The sequence below is a fragment of the Perissodus microlepis genome, chromosome 11 (genome assembly GCF_051167445.1).
Source record: "Perissodus microlepis isolate ML-2025 ecotype Zambia chromosome 11, ASM5116744v1, whole genome shotgun sequence".
In the NCBI taxonomy this organism is placed as follows: domain Eukaryota; kingdom Metazoa; phylum Chordata; class Actinopteri; order Cichliformes; family Cichlidae; genus Perissodus; species Perissodus microlepis.
The window spans coordinates 2,153,162-2,164,913 of NC_140471.1; positions in this window are offsets into that span (position 1 = coordinate 2,153,162).

The following is an 11,752-nucleotide window of genomic DNA, read 5'->3' on the forward strand; positions in this document are numbered from 1 at the left end:
GATCAATACCATCAGGGGTTTGTATGCTGTTTAATCAACCGAATATCACTTCATTCCACGGGCCGTTGGCATCTCCCATACAAACTTTTGTTGGCAAGATTTGCTTTTCTAAGCAATCTAAAAACAACAATAAATCGATCAGATCTTTATTTCAGAGTAGCATAACCACGGTACCATATGTAATTTTTTTCTGGAACCGGCTGTCAGATGGTATTATGTGGAACGAAGTTTGGAGACTCCCTAATCAGTTTTTAATTACCAACAAAATTAAAGATATTTCTTATAAATTAATACACAGAATTTATTATCTTCAAAGCAAATTCAAATTAGACATTGATACAAGCTGTAGCTTTTGTAAAACTTCCAAGGAATCTACTACACATCTTTTTTGGTTTTGTAACCTTGTACAAGATTTTTGGCAGAGTTTATGTGTTTTTATCTCAGAAAATGTATTTAAAGGATTTGTACTGTTTTGGAAATATGTTTTATTTGGTCTACACAAAAACCAAAGACAATTCAACTTTGATAACAGATATATGATTAACTTGTTAATTTTAATGGCTAAATTTCATATTCACAAGTCCAAATATTTAGGAAGACATCCCTCTTTTTATGTATTCTCCTTTGAACTTGTACAGTATCTTAATTCAATTAAGAACTCCACTAACCCAAAAACTATAAAAACTATTGGTGTTTGTGAAAAAATCAAGATCTTTCAATCACTTTATTCTTTGGCTTGATCAGTTACTTTCCCCCTAGCATATTTATATTGTTGGTTCTGAATACTGTTCTTGTATCTGTTTGTCTATGGTATACAATACTTTTGTAAGTACAACACCATTATTGTGGTACTGTTTAATTCCATTTTGTATTGTACTGATGTTTAAATAAAGGTTTTGGAAAAAAAAAAGATATTTGGGGAAATCGATGGCGCATTTGGAGTACACTTCGAATTGGGACAGCCGTCGTCGCGTGGCGGTGACGTAATCGCACTTTTTTTTTTCACTGTCAAAGTCGATCTATTTTTTTATTTTTATTTGCATTTGCACAGAAATGTACAACAATTATGGCAATCTCTACAAAGATTCTATTTTCCCAACATGAAATAGTATCAGAACAGGCTGAATTCCAACATATGGAAGATAGATAATGAACAGGAAGTACAAACAACAACAAATAAATAAATAAAAACAAACCCCAAACAGAATCGAAGCAAACAAACAAACAAACAAACAAACAAACAAACAAACAAACAAACAAACAAACAAACAAACAAACAAACAAACAAACAAAAAGACGTTATACCTTAGGGGTTTTCTAGCAGATCTAGTTCAATAATCATATGATTCAGAACCAGAGCTTGTTTTTTGTCCATAAATTTAACAGATGAGAGGAAGAGTTCTTTGTGAAAAGTAAAAAAGGACGGCTTTGTTTTCAGAAAACGACATTTGTGAATGAAGAATTTCCCCATAATAATTATTACATTTAGAACATTTTCAAGCTTCTTTTCTTTTCTTAGAGAACCAAAGATAATATCATTTTTAGAAAATTCAAGTAAGTTTGGAATCTTTGGAAAGAGCCAGTAGTGCACATCGTTCCACAGGCTTTACAGGATATACAATTATAAAATAAATGTTCTGTTGATTCAGTATCCCCATCACTAAAAGATCAAGAATTATTATCAATAGCAAAGCGACGTCTGAGAAATTCTTTGGAAGGGTAAATACCAGAGAGGATTTTGTAGTGGACCTCCTTAGCTTTGGGACGAATGGGAAGTTTTAGGTAATTTTTTCTGATCTCTTTCTTTTGATCACCGGAGAACAGATGTGAGAAGGAATTTGGGTTGGATCTATAAGGGAAAAAACATTAGTAAATAATTCCCTAATTTGGGAGTTTTTTAGACTGTTAGCTGTAATGTTATGCCCATTTACCAAGAGTTCAGGGAGGTCAGGGGATCTACAGTCAGGGTTTTGAAAAAGATTATATGCTGTACATAGAATGTTTTGAGGGATAGCCTTAGTAATTTTTTGAAATTCTTTGTTATTTATTTGCAGATTATAATTGGTGGTGAAATCTTCTAATAAAATTTTACCTCTATCATTTAACAAATGCATCACTGACCAGATGCCCTTATCGTACCATTTTTTTATAAAGATTGATTTGTTTCCAACGTTTATGTAGCGACAGTTCCACAGGGGAGTGTTGTGTGGGCTGTAGTTATGTTTGTATATTAATTTCCAGTATAATACAACTTGCTGGTGAAAGGAAGAGAGCTTTATGGGGAGTTTTTTTTATGTCAAAATCACATCTAAGTAAAAGATTAATTCCACATAGATCTGAGAATATTTTGCTTGGAATGTGAAACCAAAGGCTATTTTGACTTCTTAAAAATGACCTAAGCCAATTTATTTTTAGGGTGCCATTTAAGCTACGTAATCGCACTTAAAATGCATACTTCAAGCGTGCAGACCCTGAATTGGGACACAGCCACTGTGGAGCGTCATATTTCGACCTCCACAGTAGCCGGAAACACGTACCCTGCATGGATACAGTGGAGTGGATCGTAAAGGTTGGGACAGAGTCTTTCATATGTACATTTGCCGTAATTTCATAATTCTGGCAATCATCTAGTTTGCTTACACTGATCATGTTGGCACTCTGTTTGCGTTACAACAACAGTCATTTTTAAATTGTGTGTGTGTGTGTGTTTTTTTAATCGTGCTTCCTGGCAGAGAAACACACAGATGTGTCTGTTTACTGGCCCAGGTTAAAGTGAGAGCGCTGGATTAAGGGCTTATGTGGGCGACAAGACAAAAAAATACACAAAATACTGTACTTCTTACTTCCACTTCAGTAAAAAGTTGAGTGAATACTTCTACTTTTAGTCGAGTATTTTTAAACAGAGGTATCTGAACTTTAGTAAGGAATGTGTGGACTTTTGACACCTCTGGTTAGCATTTAGTGGTCAGTTTCAAACGTATTTGTTTTTTGCTTGTTATCGAACAAATCCACTACTTTTCACTGTCAGTAACATCAATGCACATCGTTCCATTCACTGCATATCACACTTTATTCATGTCTTTCATTCCACCTGCATCAACATTGAAAAGTTTGTCACAAAGCAATTTATATATTTATAAATGCTAATACTCTCTATTCCATTCTGTTCTGCTTTTTTATTGCCCAGATTTGAGTTAGCCTTTGTTAAATTGTCTGTTATATGTCAATAGATACGTATGTCACAAATAAAAGTGTCTTGTAAATTATGTTTGTTTTTTTTAAATAATTTTCTCCCCAAATTTCTTACATGCTAACTGTAACGTGTTATTTCTGCTAAAACCTGAACTTAAATGTGTATATGGTGTTTATCTGTTTTTCTCTCTGTTTTAGATGCACATATCAATTTGGAATTCTGCCTCCAAGCCAGAATTGCAGGAATGCACCACGTGTTGCAGAAGACTCTTTCACTGCCCTCTGTGCCCCACTTTCAAGCCTACTGTCAGGGCAAAGATTGAGGAGCATATAAATGGACACATTCAAAATGCTTTGCCTTTCAAAGGTATGTTGGATTAAATATACCTCATAGTTAAAGTTATAAATATGCACTTCTTTTCAGCACTTCTGCAGTCTCTCTGTTGACTTAAAAGTTGCTTTTCACACTGTACAGTTCAGTGCTTTCATCAGCTAGAAAAAAGTGTGTTTTATTAAATATATTTTTATTTCTCGTTCACCACATTTCTTGACAGCTCTTGTGATCCACACCATTTTGCTTTCATTATTGAGGATGGCTTGGATGTTTTTCTTAATATGTACAATCTGATTGTTAGATAAACTGATTGCATTCTGTACAACTACATTTAAATTACATGTGGGGTTTTTTCCTCTCTTACAGACAAAATGATATGCCGGTGCAGGCTGCCGTGTAGGACGACAGGACACTTTCACTGCCCTGTCTGTAACATGACAATCATACTGCGTGAGGGATATGGCAAGGCATTTATTGTCATGTCAGCATTCTTCAATGCCAAGTCAGCCACCACTATCAAGACTGCTCTCCGCTGCACTCTCCGAGGAGCCCCGCCTCCCTCCCGCTGCACTCTCCGAGGAGCCCCGCCTCCCTCCCGCTGCACTCTCCGTGGAGCCCTGTCTCCCTCTCAATGTCTTGTCTCCAGCATCTAAACCATTTTCTGAATCTTCAGTAGAACATTCATGTGCTCCTCCCTCTGTGCTAAATGAAACTGCAGCTTACGGAAAGTCCATGAAAATGAAACGTCCTCACTGTGGTCTTAGTCTTCTTAAAAAAACTTCAAGGTTCACATGATGAGGAGGCATTCAAACAGATCAACAGATGTTTGCTCGGCCTGTCATCTGCACTGTGTTTGTGTAGAGGGACTTCCTCCTCTTTGTTTTTCAGTTTGCAGAGGACATGGAGCTCTTTTTAAAAGCATGTGCTGACGAGTAGGGACTACGGGTCATGTGACGTTTGACATTTAATGGACAGATGAGGGCACTGGCTGTTTGTTTGTGGGGTTTTTTATGTGTTTTTTGGGGGGAGGGGGGTGGGGTCAGTGTACAGAATTCCAATTAAAAAGCTTACTGTTGATATTAACAGTAATGTATTACCTTGTAATCAATAACATTTTTGTGCATTTTACACATTAACCCTCTGGGCTCTGTGCTGGCCGTATGTGGCCACTTCACTTCTTTTTATTCGACCATTCCTGCTGTGTTAATGCAAATAGAATGAAACTTCCCAAGGGTCTAAATTTTTATTTCAGCTCAACTTCAGCTTCTTAAATTCATCAAAAATATATACACTAAACATCCTATTGTTCCTCTTGGCTCTATCGCGGCCATTTTTGGCCAATTGAAACCCATTATAACAACCTTTTTTAATTCCTTGTTATTGACAGCACTAAATGATATAAATTAGGTAAAACTGCTTTCATTCTAAACTCAAAACATTTAAATTGCAGTTTTTAATGTTTTTTTTAAAATACATAATTTACCCATTTTTGGCCAAACAAGCAATTTCATGTAATATTCTGATTTTCAAATAAGGGTGTTTGATGGCTTACCGCACTGCAATGGACCAAAAGAATGACATAGGTTTGATCTTAAGGGTCCAGTAGTTTGTGCATGGCATTGCAGCACAAATATGTGTTTGCAAGATAGACTTGAAAAAATGATGACGCATTAAATATTACACAGGCTGCATTGAATTTCTGTTGATACAGGCTATTGAGCTTTGAGTTTCCCAGTCAAACTTAGCTTTGAAGCACCTGCTAAAAACTGTTTTACTCTTGTAGAGTTCACAACAAGACACCATAGCCAAAATAATAACTCTCAAAAACAAATTCAAAGCTGCAGCACATACAGCAACAAACACTGTTAGTAAATGTGTCCTGGAGTTTCTGCAGGTGCAGAAAGTGCTGCTGCTGTAAATAAGCCTAACAGCTTCCAGATCACTTATTTTTCTGGAAAGATGGCAAGAAGGGCATCACTGCTCATTTCTACAATCTCCCAGATCCTGGAATACAAGCTTTTGTCCCATGAAAATCACTTCACAGACTCTACTATTAATAATATAGTGGTCCCTCGTTTATCGCGGTAGTTACGTTCTACAAATAACCCGCGGCAGGTGAAATCTGTGAAGTAGCAAACTTTATTTTTTACAATTATTATAGATGTTTTAAGGCTGTAAACCCCCTCACTACATGTTTTATACACTTTTCTCAGACAGGCATGAACATTTTCACACTTTTCTCTTTTGTTTAAACAGTTCAAACCTTCATAGAAACATAAGTCCAGTATTATAGAATGAAACCTGTAGTGGCAATTCCTTTTGTTTGTCAAACCAAACAGCCCACAATTAAAATTCCACAAGCCACTGCTGCACTGAGATAATGTTTTGTACGCAGGCAAAAGAAGTCCACTGTCCATACTTGAAAGTTACGTTTTATGGTTTATTCATCCAGTTTGGCAAGCAATAACAAGAGCCATTTTTTGTTACTTCCTGCTGCTTCTCCTGCTCTGGTAAAAAAAAAAAAAAACAACAACCCATAGGCCCACCCCAGTGCATGCTGGTCCTATACCAGTCTCTTTATTTATAGAAAAAATGGCCCTACAGCTCTTACTGACTGACTTAACAAGGTAAACACCAAAACAAACAAAACATTGAAACAAATATTAACCTACAAATAAAAGTTGTAAATAAACCCAAAAATATAAGTAAACTAACAACAAACTTTAACAAATTTCAAAATAATAAAAATAAAGAACAAATAGCTCCAACAAAACCAAAGGCAGGACAGGAGCTTCTGACGGTGCAAAACGCTTCATCAGCATTGTTGTGTTTGTTGGGGAGAAAACTTACAAACATACAGTACAGTCACACTGCTAGCGATCGAAAATATATGTAAATTCGACAAGGTAAACGTATTATGTACTGTACAGGAGACACGGCACGAGATTGATTGACAATGATCTACAGCAATCAGAACGCAGAACACAATGCGCTGTAAAAAAAATAAATAAATCAAATCCGCGAAACAGCAAGTCTGTGAAAGGTAAACCGCGTTATAGCGAGGGACCACTGTACAATACTTTCCAGTAGCACTGCTGATATATGAAATGTTGAGTTTTGAGGTTGTCTTCAAACAAGTGCACTGTACCAGAAAAAAGGTGTTTGAAGGATTAAAAATGTAAAAAGTAATGACTATTTTATGTTTATGAAAAAACCTTTATGTAGAAAAAGTAGAAAAAAACAAAAAACATAAAACATGGACACTTTTTGCCACGAACAAGCTGAAGAGGTGATTTTTTGAACAAACCCAGAGTGTTAAAAAACACTTAGAACCATGTTTATTTCTCATCAGCATCAATAGTAACAAAAACACAATTTAGTTTTCGCTGTCAAAGTCGATTTAACTGAAGTCACGTGTTTCCGGTTACTGTGGTGGTCGCAATATGGCGCTCCCCAGTGGCTTTTTTTTTTTTTTTGAATACGCTTTATTGACAAATCACAAAATACAGATATACAAATACAAAATAGCAAACACAATGTCAGGGGGTTCATATAAAAAACCAAAATAGACACAGTCTATTAAAGAATCACATGATATTGAACAGGGAACATAAGTTTATGGTTTTGACAGCTTTTAGATTTTGAGAATGTTGTATGGTTTTAACATAGTGTTTGGTTTCATTTAAAAAGCACTGAAAGGATGGTTTTGCGTTAGAAAATTTTGACTTATGTATATGAAATTTAGCCAATAATATCAATAAATTAATCAAATAAATTTGCTTGCCCTGTGCATGGGGTACTTAAAGAAACCAAACAATATTTTCCCGTAACAAAGAGAGAACTCAGAAAAGATAAAGGAAACAACAAAAACACAAAATTCTTGCCAGAAAAGATTCGTGTATAAGCATGACCAAAATAAGTGAGAAATATCTTCCTTCACACAATTACAAAATGTAAAGTTAACATCAATGTCCTTTTTATAACGTACAAGAAAAGATCTGGTTGGGTAAAAACGATGAATAACCAGTAGGCGACAGCCGTTGGGACACAAGTTCTGTCTTTTTGAAACAGAGTTTGTATTTCACGGTTGTTTTTCCTCTTTACAGAGGGGAAACACACCTGACCGACATAAGTAACAGCAGGATCCAGTGGTAAAGGGGTCAAATCACTAACAACAAGATTTCTAAACAACATTAAGACCCCAGCAGGGATAGCATCAAACACTATGGCATATTCCTTTGGTGGAACAGGAAGACCACATGTATTCAAAAATTCTGAGTAAGAGAGTAAACCTCCAACAGGATTTATAAGTTGTGCAACACGATGAATCCCATTATCAAACCAATTACTTAAAAACACAGACTTATGTTTGTATAAAATAGAATAGAATAGAATTCAACTTTATTGTCATTGCACATGCACAGGTACAGGGCAACGAAATGCAGTTTGCATCCATCCAGAAGTGCTTTAGTGATATAGATATATTACAATATATATTAGCAATAATATAGATATGTAAGTATATTACAGAAATGGGTCTATTATGGTATGTTATAATGTACACGGTATGAAGTATGTTGTGAATATTCTATAACTATAAGTATGTACAGGCTGTAGTGAGTACAAGCTATGTACAGGCTATGAACAGGATATAAATATGAAATAAAGAAACTATACAGAAATCTGAGATATACAGTTATACAGAAATGTGAACTATGCAAGTTATAAACAGTTGTAGGATTAAAAGTTATCGTATGTACAGAATGATTATTTACACAGAGCTATACAGTAGTGCAGTTAAGATAAGTGAGAAAATCTCTCTATTGTTCCAAATATAGTATCTATGTGGAGAAAAGTTGTGTTTATAAATCAATGACCAGGAAAGAAGCATTTGTTTATGAAAGTTGGATAGTTTTAAAGGGATTTTATCGATATTGTAATTACAAAGCAAAAGAAAGTTAAGACCACCAATTTTTGAGAAAATATAATTGGGAATAAAGTTCCAAATTGAGGTTGGGTTCCTGAAAAATTGTTTAATCCAGTTTATTTTAAACACATTGTTTAATGAGGAGAAGTCAAGAAAGTTTACTCCACCATGTTGGTATGAGTTGGATAAAACTGATCTTTTAATATAATGAATTCTATTCTTCCATATGAAATTATAAATAAGTCTGTCAATATCTGCCAGGGTTTCTTTATTTACATCAAGAGACAAAGCAGCATAAGTTAGACAAGATAAACCCTCTGCTTTCGTGAGTAAAACTCTCCCTTTAATGGATAAATCCCGCTGCAGCCAAGCATTTAGCTTTTGTTGTGTTTTGTCCAAAATTAAGGGAGCACCTGGTGGATTGATTTTTATTAATGACGATACCAAGGTAAGTGACAGACTCTTTCACTGGGATGCCAGCGATAGATAGACTGGTACAATTTCTAAGGGCAAGCAGTTCACATTTGCCAATGTTTAGGTGGAGTCCTGAAGCTAAAGAAAAGGCATTAATTGTGTTAATAGCCATCTGCACCTGTGAAGCATTTTTTAAAAAGAGAGTGGTATCATCAGCAAGTTGACTAATGAATATTTCTTCATCCGCAATTGTTATACCTTTCAGAGGACTGCGTTTAATGTAATCAGAGAGGATTTGAGCACAGATGAGAAATAAGTATGGGGACATGGGGCAGCCTTGCCTGATACCGCGGTTCAAGTTAAACCTAGGTGATGTACCTGCTTGTAGTTTGATGGAGCAATTTACATTTTTGTACATTGTTTTAATTGTATTCTGAAAATAAGGACCAAAGCCAAATTTGTCCAAAGCCTGAAAAATGAAACCATGTTCAATCGTATCAAACGCTTTGCAGAAATCTACAAATAAGATAAAGCTATCATCCCTACACAAATCTGCATAATCAATTAGGTCAAAAACAAGTCTGATGTTGTTGGATATGTGTCTGTTAGCCATAAAGCCAGACTGAGTTTCATCAATAATATCATTCAAAACAGCTTTCAGTCTTTTGGCAAAGATCTGAGCTAGGATCTTATAATCATTATTAAGGAGGCAAATTGGCCTCCAATTGTCAATATAAGTGGTTCTGTCTGTCGGGTCACGTCTGTTTTTTTTTAAATATATGACTCTACAATGCACTTGAACAGGCTAAAGAACACAAGTTAAAGTCATGTCTGGCTTCCCCATTCACAGTCACAGCAAAAGCTTTGTTTTTAGAGACCTTATGCACTGTGAGCATCGAGAGCCACCAAGCTCAAAAGATGGCCTGAATTGCTTCAAAGGTATAACTCATCTCGTTTGGATAATCAATGTTGAGGTCATACAGAAGGCCAAAGAGGTGTGCCAAGGCAGTAGAGAGGTCGGGAATGTTATGTAGCACGATGTCTCCTTCCAACACAACTGCACAGTCTCACACAGACGTATCGGCATCGTCATCTTGCAGGATGGTGAGGATAACAACTGATGCACCGTTCAACACTGGTTCCAAAAACAATGTCAGTGTCCTGAAGAAAAGTAAAATATGAATTATTGAGAGCTAAGAAAAACTAAAGACAAAATGCATTTCTAAAGATTTTAACTTTAACCTCTATACCATGATGGTCATTTGACTCATGGAGGTTTTAAAAAGAAAAAGCTTATTTTCCTTTAATTAATGACACAGTATCTTTCACCCACCAACCTTGTGATGAGTTTTGTACAAAAATATTTTCTTCTGGAACACCCACTAACAATGCCCAGCTGCTCCTCAGCAGAAAAAAGCAGTGAGAGTTATGACAACTGCAATCCTCACCATAAAATTATCTGGACTGCACTGAGGAGGTGTACATTTCCATTTTGGGTTAACTCATCCTTTAAAAACATCTCATAGCAATTAGTTTTACTTGCATTACTTTTTTGTACTTACTAAGCACTTCAGGAAAACCTCTGTTGGATCCTCTCTGAGGACAATGGGCAGGCCTCTCAGTGCTGCTGTCTTTCTGTGGGACACAATGTCGGATGTCTAAAGAGTATTCAGTGGAAAACAAGCATTTAAATTAGTATAGTAACGTGGTGTACTTACACACAATGCAAAATCCGAGCTCTTATAGAAATGAAAATAAAGCACAGGTCAGACCCAGCAACACGTAAAAAACAAAACACCATGTTAACAATTTGACTTTCTTTTTACAAATTAAATAAAATATCGCCAAATAAAAACAAAGTAATGACTGATGACATTCGTTTTTACTGACATGTCCATTGATGTGTTTTGGCTGAAGCCAACATTTTTTTCTGTTTCTGTTATGAGAAAAGTAGACTCTCTTCTAAAAATGTCAGGTAAAGGAGCACTCACCTGTTCATCAAGTTCATCCAGGAGGTCATTCACCAAGAGCTCCCTTCTTAGACCGGTACAGTTTCAGCAGGCCAGGCACAAATTTGTCCCCAGGAGGTCTTTGCTTGTGATCCGATGAAGTTTTTCCAGATATCTAAACAAGACATTCACCAAAATATTGTCATTTATTCAGCACAGAAAATTCCTGGGTAGCTGTCTTGGACAGTCTGCACCATGTTATATGCCTGATTGTGTTCTCAACAGCAAAACCGACTTCAAAAATCTCTCATGAATACACATTTTGCACAGGAATAGAAACACCCTCCACAAAACCCAGTATCAATATGCAAATACATATTATGTTCTAAGTTGCACCAAAATCTGTGACCAATCAGATTCTGTGACCTGCCTTAGTATTCTTTCCCTAACCATCTCAGTCTATAGAAGTCCTATTTCCAGCACTAAAATAAAAAAAATACATACTAAGTCAAAATTATGAGATTGACTTTCTGTTTCACATGAAGAACAATTTTGATTTAGCATGGGGACTCTTTTCTTGTACCGGCAGAAATGTTGTGAGTGCACTCTGACACTGTGCTGGGCCCATCTCTACAGTATACATGACTGTCAGCTTGTTGCCACGCTCTGTGCTGCTCTTTGTGCCCTGAGTGAAGCTAACTCAAACCTGTTTGTGTCTGTGTGGATTTATTTCACATTTCCATAACAGGACATGCTTTAATCATCATCATATCTCATTAACTTTGGCACAAAGAGCTGTGCGTTTGCATTTTCAAATCTAGACATTATGTTTTGAACTTTTTACAAATGATTTCCACCAATGAAGACTCTGAGCACGCCACAAACACATTTAAGGAACAGCATGTGTAATTCCTCATTTATTCTAGACCTACATCA